The following is a 13,374-nucleotide window of genomic DNA, read 5'->3' on the forward strand; positions in this document are numbered from 1 at the left end:
CTAAAAGTCAACACAAACTTTTCTTTTACCTTATCTTTCCAAGTTTACACTGTATAAAAGTCAGCTGAAAGTTACACATAAGCTAAACTCTCTCTCTCTCTCTCTCTCTCTCTCCTCTCAGGGAGCTGAGAAAGACACTTCTTTTCTATAGGTGAGCAGGGATATATTGACGATTGGTCATCTGTAATCTACAGCGTCAACAATGGTGGGAGCTGGTCAAGGAGGAACCTGGGACAGGAGGGTAACCGAGTGCTGACACTGCAGAAAGCAGTAATATCTGGAGAGATATATGAGGAAGGGGAATGTATTATGGCCTTTGTAGTTGAGGGCAATGCTCTTAAAGGTTTTTTCTTCATGGAGCAGAGATGGGATTGAAAGAAGAGGTGGGACAGGACCTTATGGTGGGGGGTAATAGAGCAGAAAAGGTCTATCTTGGTAATGCACAACACAATATTTATATATACCAGGACTGAGAGGATACAGGAATTTTCAAGCATTTGCTTTGCCAGCTAATTGTGTGATGGGATGAAGCCATCTTATTTGGGCTCAACAGATGTCAAGATCTAGAAGGTTGCCTTTTAACTACAAGGCGGCTATCCTGTGCATGGTGCTGGGAATGTCTTGTAGCAAGGAAATGTAGAATATACTCAAGGAAAAATGTTTTCTAGCTGGAAGTTTTGTTCTGGATTGGTTAAAAACTCAAAAGATTTACCTTTCTGACTGTTTCTGGTTAAGGACAGCTAGGGTCTAAAATTAAAACAGTCCCTGTGTTACAGGGCAGAAACAGATCCCAGTGGGCTTTGGGAGCAACATTCCCCCGGTGGGGTAGGAAAGGGAATGTTTTTGATCGTTGCAGCTGAAGTATTTTCTGCTCGATATAGAAGGCCAGGTGGGTGAGCAGAGATGCAGAGTGCAGAAAAGCTCTCTGGAGAGTGGTCTGTTATGGTTGGGGTTTGCTCTCCTGGAAAGGAAAAACAGTTTTGGGAGCAAGTCCTCTCTCAGGGTACTGTTTAGTGCGTCTGCTTTCTGACACACACCTACCCAAAATCACCTTTCTAGTGTTTTTTGCCTGACATCAAGTTTAGATGAACTATCCCCCTGAAGGGTGGGCAGGATGATTTGTGCGTAATTCTTCATTATTACTGAATATGGACTTCTCATTTAAGAATATTTTGCTCTTAATTTTCTGTTTCTTCTTGCTCTGGAGGATGTTTTGGTTCTACTGTATTTTTCTGCACTTTTCTGTCCTCTGTGATTGCAAGTGTTTGAGACTTATTAAATATAAAAGCTCTTTGATATCAGCTGGAGCACAGCTGAGGATTAAGTCTGCCCCTCAACGCTCTGTCTGCTGCTGTCATGTGTAAATCCTACGTAGGAATTGCTCTCTTCCACAGAATTCAGCCGTAGCCTACATGAAACATAGCAGATGCTTAGCGAAACAGATTTGAAAGGAAGTGAAGATACCTTTTCCAATGAAGTTCGTGATGGTTATAAAATCCGGCATCAGAACAGCTCTCTTCAGGAAGCCAGCACATAGGCATCTGTAACTCACAAAATATGTCCTGGAATTTTAATGGATGTAAGCAAGTGCCTGTCAGCTTTCTGCCACATGGGAAAAGATGGTACCTTCAGCATGCTCAAAAACTAGTCTGCCAGACTGGCATACTGATTGAGAGGGGACTCATCAGAAATACAGACGGGCTCCTGGGAAATGCCCCATCCAGGAATAAAGCTAGACTGACCCCAAGTTAACTTACTTAAGAAATCTGACAGCATCACAATCGCAGGTGTTATGACTGCAGGCAATAATACATTAATCTCTAGAATGTAAAAAATATTTAAAAGTTACCAAGACCAAAGCAAACTGGTAGTATTGGTCATCAGAAGAGTAATAAAATTTGGCTGTTAAGATGGGAATCTACTTTCTTCTGGCAATGCTCAAATATTTTGCTGCCAAGGTTTCATCAGCTGTACTATATGTTTTAGTTATTTGAGTCTCCATTAATGTGTATGTTCTGGAACTAATTTTTAGGTGGTTTACCCACAGGAATACCAGCCCATATGCTTAAAATAAAACAGGGGAGATATATATATATACAGGGGGGGGATATAATTTTTTTTTTGAAGTGATAGCATGCCTGTATATGATTACAATGTGTAAAAAATACTCCAAAGCCTTCTCCTCAATTTGTGTTTATAGGAAAAGTCCCATATACTTATGAAAGAGTGAGGAGTTCTGAAACCAATACCATAAATCAACTGTAAAACTTCATGAACTACAACTATGATGTAAAGTTTCCTGAACTGATGTGAGAGTCTGAGGGTCTTTGTAATCTCTTGTTTAGGTAGCTGTGCTGCAGACTACTCATTCCTCAGTACTCACGATAACCAACCTCCTGCTCTGTTTCTCCGGGGAGCTGCATGTGGCTTTAGTGATTTCATCTAGAGGCTGGTTTGTTTTGTTTTTCACTAGATTCTGATTCGAAAAGATATATTGACAGAGAAATGTAGATAAGCCATGGGCAGGTTTACTACTGTAACCCTCCTTTTACTGCCATTCATACCCTTGCGAATGAGGGAACATTCAAACAATCAGCCTTACAGAGGAATCTGTCAGAATGTCACTTATTCCAGATTTGAAGCTAACACGTATTAATTTCTTTCAGTCGGGAGATGAGACCCATCAAAATTAATCACCCACTATGTTCATTTTTCACTTTTGGTTGTTTCTTCCTGTGGTTCCTGCGATCCCTTCTCCCCGTCAGTTAAAGGTGTGTCTCATCTTCCCTTTAGTTCAAGGACAGTATCTTTTTCTCCAGCAGATTTTATCTTCTTTTTGAATGCAGCTAAACTGCCACACCATCCTAGTTCTGTACATTTCTGTACAGCTCTACTACTTAACACCCACTGAAGACTGACCTATTATATCTTCCTAAACACTTCCAGCAAAATCATAGCTCAGTACAAATGTTCGTGATGCTGTCTCTTGAGTTATATTGTTTCTAGCTATATGAAAAATCACACAAGGATGTGTCCTTTCTGTACAGAATTTATCATATGGTATGGTGAAGAAAGGGAAGGAACATTCTTAATACAGTGATGTGCTGTCAAAAATCTGTATATCTATCTATGCAGTTATCTGCTGGCAGAGGTGAACAGTAGCTCCTCATTGTGGGCTATGTATACATACTAATGCTCATTCGTACAAGTCAATGAGATCAACTGGAGGCAACATGGCTTTAGGGTATGACTCTTACTGATTTTAATACACTGATAGATCAATTATCTATTTATTTCCTCTGTTTTATTGGCCTTATTTTATTTTCCCATTGGCTAACTCTATGTATCTGCACTATGCATTTTTTCAAAACTTAAGCAGATTCTTTCAGCTACCTCTCGTGCTGCTCTAAGTTTTGTAGGATCCCATTTAAACACATAAGGGTCACTGTTCTTTCCCCATGAGCTGTGTATTTAAGTCCCATTAATATTAAATAGGATTTGAGGGAATACATTGAAGGAGAATAAGCCTCTTAAACACCTTTTTTACCATACCCATTTTATTTCTTTGGCATTTCTCACATCTTGAAGCTATTTTCTTATTTCTCTGTCTGTACAAGCACAGACCATATCTCAGTCTTCTAACAAGACTCCCTCCTATCCCTCCATCGAGGACTCTCAGGGTAGCCAGACATATGGTTCCTTACACTATTTTCTTTTTCACTGTAAATTTAAGAGACACAGTTTGTTTCCCCTCTAAACCAGTTTCCATTCGGAGACCTAAACTGCTTCTCCTCTGAATTGCCCGGAGAAGGAACATACACTTGCCTGAAGGCATATGATGTTCTAAAACTAACATAAAGACTAATTTTTTATTTGCATTTTTTGAGCTCTTTAAAAATATAAACTTTTTTTACAGTATCTTTCAACCTGAAGTGTTTCAAAATTATGGTTCTAGAACTAATAGATGTTTGCTAAGGCTTGTAGGCTGAGCAGTCCTGTTGGAACAGATAGTTTAATGCAGATTCATTTTGAAAGGGAAGTGCTTTGAAATCAAGTTCAGTCTCTGTACAGATGCAGTGCTACTGACTTGGGGCCACCTGTATGGTGGATAGAAGTAATAGTTAATATGTACTGCAATGAATGGAAATGAAGTCCGTCTTAAAATAATGGCCTAAGATATAAAGTGCCATTTCTACATATCTCAGAAATAATAAACAGCATTGCTATCCTCTGATGAACAGCTTAGCTTCATTCCCTGATTGAATTGTATTGCCATCATCAGACAATGAGCTGTTAAATGAGTTGAAAATCTGTTCTAAGCTAAAGACGTCTTCTCTGTAGTACTAATTGCTAACAAAATAAAAAAGAATATCAGACAGAGGAGGATAGAAGGTCACTTGCAATGCAATTTAATTTTTTAAAAACTGGCCTGGGGGGATGTTAGCCATAGCTTAGAAATCTTAGAGTGAATGCACTTAGCATTTGAGATTTTGAGGATGTTGAAAGTTATCATATATGAATCCTGCTTTAATTGCCTGTAAATGGCTTACTAAGATGTCTGTGTAACTTCAGAGTTTACAGTTTTCTGGGTAGTATGCTAGTCACAACTTTTAGCTTTGGGTGACTATTTCAAGGTGTCTCTAGTTTATTCATTACCATTCCATCTTTTCTGCAATGATCTGTTAGTTAATCTTGAACCTGTGATATGAATCTCTAACTGTACAGGGTCAATTAACCTTTATTTCCCCAGTGAGGGAAAACAAGGCTAGCTGACTGTGCAGTGAAGGAACAGTTAAAGAAAATATCTTTCCATCTGGAAAAGTTACAGCAGGTGAGTGAGAGAGAACAAGGACCATATCATGCAAGGTAGCTTTTAAAAGGTGTGCATAATAAAGGGGCTGTGTGAGCAATACCCAGTGACTCCAATAATAGCTCCTGTGTTAAGGGGAAAGTTAGCACGTTACTGTTCACTTTCTACTCTTTTTTTTTTTTTCCCCTGTTAACTGTGGTCTTGTGAACACCACAAAGTAAGAGCTTTGGCTTGCATTCATTTTTAAACCACCACAGCTGTTTGCTGTGGGGCTGCCCCTGGCTGGTTGGATTGCCGAAGGCTACTGCCTCCACAGTGGACAGGGCACAAGAACAGTGTGTGTCCTCAGCTGTTTGCACGCACAGCGCAGCAGCCCAGAGTAAACTGATGATAGGAGCAACTTCCTTGTCCATCATCAGTGTGCCAACATACTGCCTTGTACCTGGCCTCAGCTGTTCCTCCTGAAGTCAAAGATACCCATCATCTACACCGCAGTCTTCCTCTTCAGGCTTCTTTAGTGTCATTATTTTCTTTTTAGATTGTTAGTGTTTTCTTTAAGTGTTGAGCAGGGCTGTGTAGCCAGCAATCTGTAGTCATCAAGTATGTTCCCCTGGTCCTTCTCTGCAAGAAATATGTCAAGGTTGACAGCTACTGCATGCTAGAAGTTTCATGAATTGGGGATGGCAAGGCAGGAAGGTTCTTTTGAAGCCTCATGCCAAGAGTCAGGGTTGAATGAGAACCTGCTTACTTTAAAAAGGGAAAAGCACGAGAGAGAGAGAATTTTTTGCCATCCAGATTTCCAAAGAGTTTGAAAATACAAACACTAAAGGCTCAAATCATAAGTGAACTTGAAAAAAAATTGTTTTGTGTACATTTAAGATTCATAACCAATCTCATGCCTTTTTTATGAAGACCTGCTAGATTCATGCTTTTCGAATCCTTTGTGTTGGTGGAACAGGTGATCCCCTTTTGATTCATTCTCACAGCTGCTAATATCTCAGACGTATTTAATAATGCAGGTAGGCTGCTCTTGCACGTCAGAAGATGCAGGGTTTGGTTTGTCAATAAGCTGTGTGGAGCCATGTCACAGCTGACCTGCGTGCAGGTGCATGGAGCTCAGTGAGGATCTGAGATTCGCCCTCTTGCACCACAAGCGCAGGGCCCCTCGCAATAGCATTCTTTACGCGTGAGGGGAGAGCACGTGGATCATTTCTTCTGTGCATCTGCAAAGGCAGCCGCGCTCCCAGGGGAGCAGTGCAGGGAGGAAACAAGATGACTCCTCCTCACTTAACAGGCTACAATATGGAATGATTATCTACAGTATACAGGAGAGCCTTTAGTCAATGTGCTATTAAATAAAATGGCATAATTGTCAAAAACAGCATGGAGCATTTCTGTGTTGCCCACTGTGCTTCATAAGCATATGCAAAGCTTCACTAACACGCAGTCAGTATGTAAGAAGGCACAGGGAACATGGCATAAAGAGAGAATACAGGAATCTAGAAAGGTTTCGCTGTGTTATCAGATCACTAATAGAGAGACAGAGGGGAAAGGGGTACCTTGCGGCACTGTCCCTGCATGCAGCAATAATCAGAGGTGTTTAGCAGCTGCTGCTGCCTCAGACTGAGCCTACATTAATGTTTCAATTCAGAGCAAGGGTGTGCTTTTGAAGTAAATTCCGAAATATCTCCAAATACCATGCTTTGGTTTGCCCAGTGGCGCCATCCCCGAGCATGCACACGAGACTCCTTCCCGACGGTGTAGCAGGGGGAAAGCCCCCGCAGCGTGTGCAGTGCGCCCGGTGGGGCGCGAGCACCACCTGCTTGGTTCTGCAGACTGGCTCCCGCTGTCTGCACTGCTTGCCCAGAGGACACCGTCTCTGTTCACCTCTGTGTGAGCATGAAACGGGGGTGCAAACACAGGGGGAACATGACAGTACAGGTGGCACGAGAGAGAGCAGGTATTAAATGGGTCGACTGACTAAAGCAGTTCGTGGTGGCTCTGTATGCTGTAGCACATTTCACGTAGTGAAACTATTATGTTATTTTTAGGCCCATTTTCACACGTAAGGTGTGAATACAGACTCAGTTTTGTTTTTAAAGGTGTGACTCTTCCACAAGCTGTTTTAAATATGTGCCTTAATGTTTAATATGCCAAAATAAATGTTCTGTTATGTTCTGATTCCATTTTGGATTTTGGATTTTGTGTTTTAAGCCAGTAATGTGCATAATGATGAACGATCATATACATAATATTTCATAGTTATGTTATGTTCATGGTCATCTTTTTTCTTCCCCTTTGTTAAATTATTGGCTCACTCATTGCCTAGAAAAATATGGAAAAAGGGAAGTCTTGGAAAGAAAGAGGCATTCAAATCCCTGATATGAACCCAAACCCATGGCCAAAAGCCATTCTAGGAAGAAGCCTATTTTTCAGTTAGGTTTCAGAAAAAAGTCTGATCTTTTTTTACTAAGACTTCTGACCATGCTAGTAGAAGTCCAGCAAGCATGACTGACTTTATTTAAAAGTTTGGCTACTCAAGTAGCCACCTCTTATAGCTGAGCTCTTATGAGAACAGCTTGCAAAATTCTAGTATTGTTTAATTTGAATACAAACCCTAGTCTAGAGTTTCATACCACAACTAGACTTAATTTAAGTAAGATTCTGATCTGGAGCCAAGCTCCACATCTGACCCAGCTCCAAATATGTCAGAATCCCAAAATATATTTTAAGTATACCACATGACAGACTCCCAGAAAATCATGAGAAGTTATATGATAAATATATCCAAATAGGAATGCTTTCATAAATAAATGAGTTCTTGAGTCAGTGAGTTCATCTGGGTCACAGTATTGAGGATGCAGGGTCAGTTCCTTGATCATTTGCACACAATAGTATAGACTGCATTGTGCTTATGTACTTCGAGTACTTCAAAGCCGCGTGTGAAGAGCAGAACACTAATTGCAGAGATCAGAAAACGAGCCAGACTTTTCAAACGCTATGACCAGATGGCCCAGTGCGTAAGCCCGTGGCTGCTGTGCAGGGGGGTCCATGTTCAGTGCTGCTGATCCTCAGGCCAACTGCGAGGCACCCATTTGTCTAGGAGCTGGGACGCCCTGCGGCTCGCGGGCGCTCGGCGCATTGCACTCCTGCGCTCGCCGGCAGGTGGTTACCAAGCAACAGTGCAGTTTCAGAGGCTTACTGTCCGCTCCGCCACTGGACGAATGCATCAGGCACAGCTGCTGCTATCAGGAGGGAGTGAATGTGATGGGGGGGGGGGGTGAAGGTAGATTTAAATGAATGAGTTTTATAGAATCATTTTTCCTCCACCCCCAAGATTCCTGTAAATCATCCGGCTGGTACTTAAGATACACTCTTTGAGGAAAATTTAGGGATCTGAAATTCATTAATTTCCCAGCAAATAAGATTACTGTGAAAGAAGAAAGATCCCAGATGCTTGCTATCCTTGCAAAATTGCAAATGCTCCTACATTATTTTTTAGACTAGGTAATTGTAGCACCTGCCTTTGCTGAGTTGTGTAATGATGTAGCTCACCCTTACGGTGACCTTCAAAGAAAAAAGAGAGGAAATAGCTTGTATGCAGAAATACCTATAACACATCTTGCAAGGAAGGACTCTAAGAGTGAATGCCTGCTAGCTATACCACATAAGAGGGGGTGGGGGCTTGGGATTTCATCCTGAATTCTCACACCATTCCTCTTTTACAACCAAAGAAGGTGACTGGTTTCTGCTTTTTCTTAGCTATTTTCCCCTATGGCTGGATTCGTAGCCTGAATAGTTAAGGTAGCAATATGATGCAGCACTTCACCCTGCTCACTGCTATAGTATTGTGAACATGCGCAGGAGAAAGAAAAAGCCAAGGGAAACAGCCCACGGGTGGAAGGGCAGGGAAGGAAGCCCTCGCTGCACCCGCTCGGTAGGTGTAGCCAATATACCTCCCAGCTTGCTGAGCCCTGCTTCACACTTCTGCAGGACTGTCCAGTTCTGGCCAGCAGTGCCAACTCCTCCCCTTGAGCTGTGAAGAAACACGTCTGCAGACCAGGAGGGAGGCATGTAGGGCAAAGCGTAATTTAGTCCTCTACTTTGGATCTAGTTGCCCTTAGCTGTAAGGCAGCAAAAAGAAACCTAGTCTATTTGCTTTTTCTCAGTTATGTTATATACCTGTTCCTCAAAAGAGCTTCCTAAAATACACACACAAAGGCTGTCTGCATCTAGGAGCACTCACTTATGAATTACCTTGCTTGCAGGCTCAAGTTTTACAATGAGCTTCAGAAGGTTCCTTTTAAAAGTCTGTCCTGCATAACCTGCTACAATTTATTCCTGTTAAAATTTATGTTTAAGCAAGCCAGGGAGCATGCTAAGCTATTTCTAGTTTGCCATCCTGTTTCAAAACTGCAAAATTCTTATGTTCACAAAAAAAAAAAAAAAGACTTGAATTTAGCAAGTCCTATTCTTTGCATAGTATTATGAGAGCACGGGGCGGGGGCTGGTAGGGAGACCTGTTCACAAGCTGAAAGCGCTCGGCATCTCTCAGGATGAGGACCTTAGGACCACATTCAGCGTGCAGCAAGTGGTGGCGGCCGAATCTGTGCCCGAGCGAGGCCTCACCTGCTGGGCGGGAGCGGCAGCCCTCGCTGCGCTGCGCTGCGCGGTGGCTGCGCGGTGGCTGCGCGGCAGGGCGTGCTGCCGGCGGCCGGAGCGGAGCAGCGCATTCCTGCCGGCCGCAGGCATTCCTGCAGAGGCAGAGAGGCTCGGGGGCTGCCAGCTGCTCTGCCCTTTGCTGCTGTAAGAACGCAGCTGAATTCGAAAGCTTGTCACCAGGCTGAAGCTGGGATACACCTGTCTCCCCTGTCAGTCTCCTGCAGCAAAGTCTCACAGGGACTTAAAAACTAAAGCCATAAAAATGGGATTTAACTGGACTTATTCTAGAATGCAATATGTAACATACATGCTCCATATGTCCCATGATGGGAATGTCTTTTTAAACCATGATATGTAAACAAGACAACAGCTGTGGAATGGCATGAGCTGTCCCACATTAATTCAGAGACGACTTGGACAAAACTTTAGAGGAACATTCCTTTTTATTAAATATCTATGTCCAGCGAAATGGGAAGAATGTGTGATGGGAATCAGTGTCATCTCCTTTTTTATGAAGTGCTGCAGCAGTGAGAAACTGGTTAGCAGGATGAAAATGGCTGCTCCAGCAATGAGAATAGGGGAAAATATTTCCCTTTCTTCTGTTGTTACATATAGTCAGGACAGTCTTGCTTCTAACCTGGAAAGAGAACTCAGTAAGCTCCTAGAGCTCACCTTTTTATAGGTCAGCAGTGTGCAAGCCCTGGAGCAATGTACTCTGGTAAATGTATGAAAACGGCTGGCTGCAGCTGAATCGGTTGTTACCTCCCAGGAGAGAAGTGTTTGTCTGTCTTTTTTTGCTTCTTTCTTAAAATCTAAATTAACATTGCCATAACACAGAGAGATTTCCTGATACCTCTAGTGAAAGCATGTAAAACATACGCAATAACAAGCACTGTTCAAAGAATCATTTTTTCTATTTTTTGGTTGAACTTAGAAGACGAGGATTGTGGGGTTTTTTGTTTGTTCCTTTGGTGTTTTTTTTCCCTATGAAAACAAATAAATTAAATTCTGGTTAAACAAAAGGCTTTATTTAACCATAAATCAAACAGCTTGGTGGGGGGAAGGGGGACCTCTCATTCCCTTTATTAAACTTGGATAAATTTGAAGCTAAGCATCTTCAAATTGCAGGTCAAGATGCTTGACCGCTCTTAAAAAAACAGCCCTATAGTTTGATTAATTTGACTTTAACCTGAAAAAAATTAGTTCTACCCAACTTTCATTATCGGTTAATAAAACTTCTAGCATTACCATTTCACTCTGTTCTAGTTACAATACATGTATTGACTTTTATAGCAGACACTAAGATTTAATACCCTCTCAGGCAAATATTGACCATGACAAGAGGTCAATATTAACCTGTCAAATCAATAAATCCTAACATTCACATCAGCAGTAGTTAATCTGCTTATATTTATTTCAAAAAAATCCCAAACCCATGATTATCAAAGCAGTTAAAGTTGCTAAAGCTCAGAAACACACTTACTTATCACATCATTTACAAAACTAGTAGCAAGTGTTTACTTGTAACATGGAAATTTAATGTTAAGACTGTCATAAATCTTACCTACTCTGACCTAAGCAGAAACTAGGAATCAGCATCACACACAGAGTTTTCACTTAGATATTCAGAAGTAGCATTTCACTACGACAGCTGGTGGTTTTAGTGCCTGAGTGCAGGCTTACAGAGTCAAAAGTGAGAATTAGGGTCACTCTCTTCAACTATACTCAGTTTGCTAAACACACTGGCTAAACTCACTCACACTGAGACACTGGTAGCTTTGGTGGAAAAAAAGGTCTTGGGGAGGGGCGGAGAGATTTTATTAGAGCAATTTCTTCAAAATCCTGGGTAGGAAGCCAAAATCTGCATTTGAAAAGATTTTCAGCAAGGACATAATACAAGGTGTCCATCCTAAAGAGCTTTCCATACGCGATTATGGAGCAGTAAGACTTCCTTGCAATGGTTCCAACTTCCACTAAAATCCATTATTTATGCTGGCCTTGTGATAAAAAGTTAGCACTCTGTATGACTTACAGGGAAGTGGGCATATACCTAATCAAACTTTCAAACAGGATTTTCAAAAGAATTTCACACATAACACATTAATAGCCCTATGCTTGAAAGAGGCACAGTACAGAAGGTGAGAATGGAAAGGGAACAGTCTTCTCTGTCCTCTGCAAAGCACATCGTTGAATAAAATATTTAAGGTCTCCGGACCCCTTCTGTTTATTTCTAGAGCTCAAGCAACATCCTTGCTACGGATTTTCTGTGAGCTGGGAGTGCAAATTGCCAGGCAAATGAATACACCAGGATGCTTATTAATAGCAATACTACAGAGAATTTCCAGGAAAAGAGAGGGTACCAGGCAAGGAGAAAAGGTTCCCAAGGGCCAGCTATGGGGCTGGCAGAGGGAATTCAAGGCTCCGAGCTGAACTATCAGCAACCTCCCTCCAGTCGCACACTGGGGCATTGTTCACACACCTCAGTGATGCCCACTGTTAATAACGGTGTATTCACTTTGAGTAGCACGTCCTAGAAACCGTACAGATTAGACACCAGGTCCCACATACTTTAGCAAAGGGAAGAGAGAGAACGTGTAGAAAAGCTGGGCTTGCTCTTGCATTCCTTCATTTTTGAGGGCAAAGGAATAACACAAAGCACACAGGAAAACGTTCTTAATAAGGTGTCTAATCTGGTCAGGAAAAGGGGAGGGAAATACAACTGTAATGCTACCAGTTTCACCCTAGCTTTCTAAGTTAGGATCTTGGTTATATTCTCTGCCCTTCATGTTAACGCTCCTGAAGTGGAAGAGGTCTGTAGAGCACCACATATTTCAGTCGTCAGCTGCAATCATGATGCCCATTCCTAGCACTGTGGCTATGCCCCTCTGTAACAGGTTAGGGGTCCCCCATGTTGCTACAACTTGGTAAAGGGTGAAAGGCATTGACCCCATGCCGCAGAGCTAACTGTTCCAACCAACGCGCAACAGGCCTGCACTAAAGTCACAGAAAGCAGTGCTGACTAGCTGCTAAAAGGAAGTTTATAACATTTCTGCTTTACAATGTATATCTTTATACCCAGCCAAAGGCACACAAACAATTTAGAAGTGCTGAGCATATTGTAAAATAAGTGATTAAATGATAACAGCCCTGCTCAGCCACAGATCCACATGGTCCCCTGAGCATGCTGATCTCTAAATATGTGGTAAATCAGTGAGTTCAAGCTCAGCTTGCATTAAGACTTTGCTTTTCTCACACAAACCTAATCTGAGCCAACTACAAAGAGCTGGAGAGGAGACAGGGAAAACAAAGTCAGTTGTGGAGGATGGAGGAGGATGGCCATTGATGAAAATACCAGCAACAATTGGAAACATGGCGAAGTAGACTGAGGTATCAGCCTATGGCATCCACATTTTCCAGCAGCCCAACCTAGCGCTGAGGGCTCAGAGGCCATGGGTACTATGCAGGAAAGCAGATGCAGGTACTAAAGGAGTTCAGGAGACATTTCTTTGCCCAGAGGATAGTGACTCTCAAAGGCAAAAATAGAAGATGCATCTGTGAGTGTATTCAAAAATAAGCACTTGAGCAAAAGCAGCATTACAAGACATGCAAGCTAAGTAGGTGAATAGACTGTGGGCTTGTCTACGGGGGAAATTTAGTACCGAATAAGCCAAGGTGTGAATTTATATAGCCCTAGCTACTCGGCACTAGCTTCCTGTGTGGATAGCCTTAATCTATACTGAGAATGCTTTTGTGAGCACAATGGCACATTTACTACAGGCCTTAATGTAGAGCAGCTAATGCGCTGTGAATTCACACCCTGGCTAACGCCATACTGCCTTCCCTTGCTGATTCCACAGAAGTGGTTTTTCAACAAGGGGCACTTCAAGTGAAGTATAGGCAGG

This window comes from Apteryx mantelli, chromosome 5 (assembly GCF_036417845.1).
Source record: "Apteryx mantelli isolate bAptMan1 chromosome 5, bAptMan1.hap1, whole genome shotgun sequence".
Classification (NCBI taxonomy): domain Eukaryota; kingdom Metazoa; phylum Chordata; class Aves; order Apterygiformes; family Apterygidae; genus Apteryx; species Apteryx mantelli.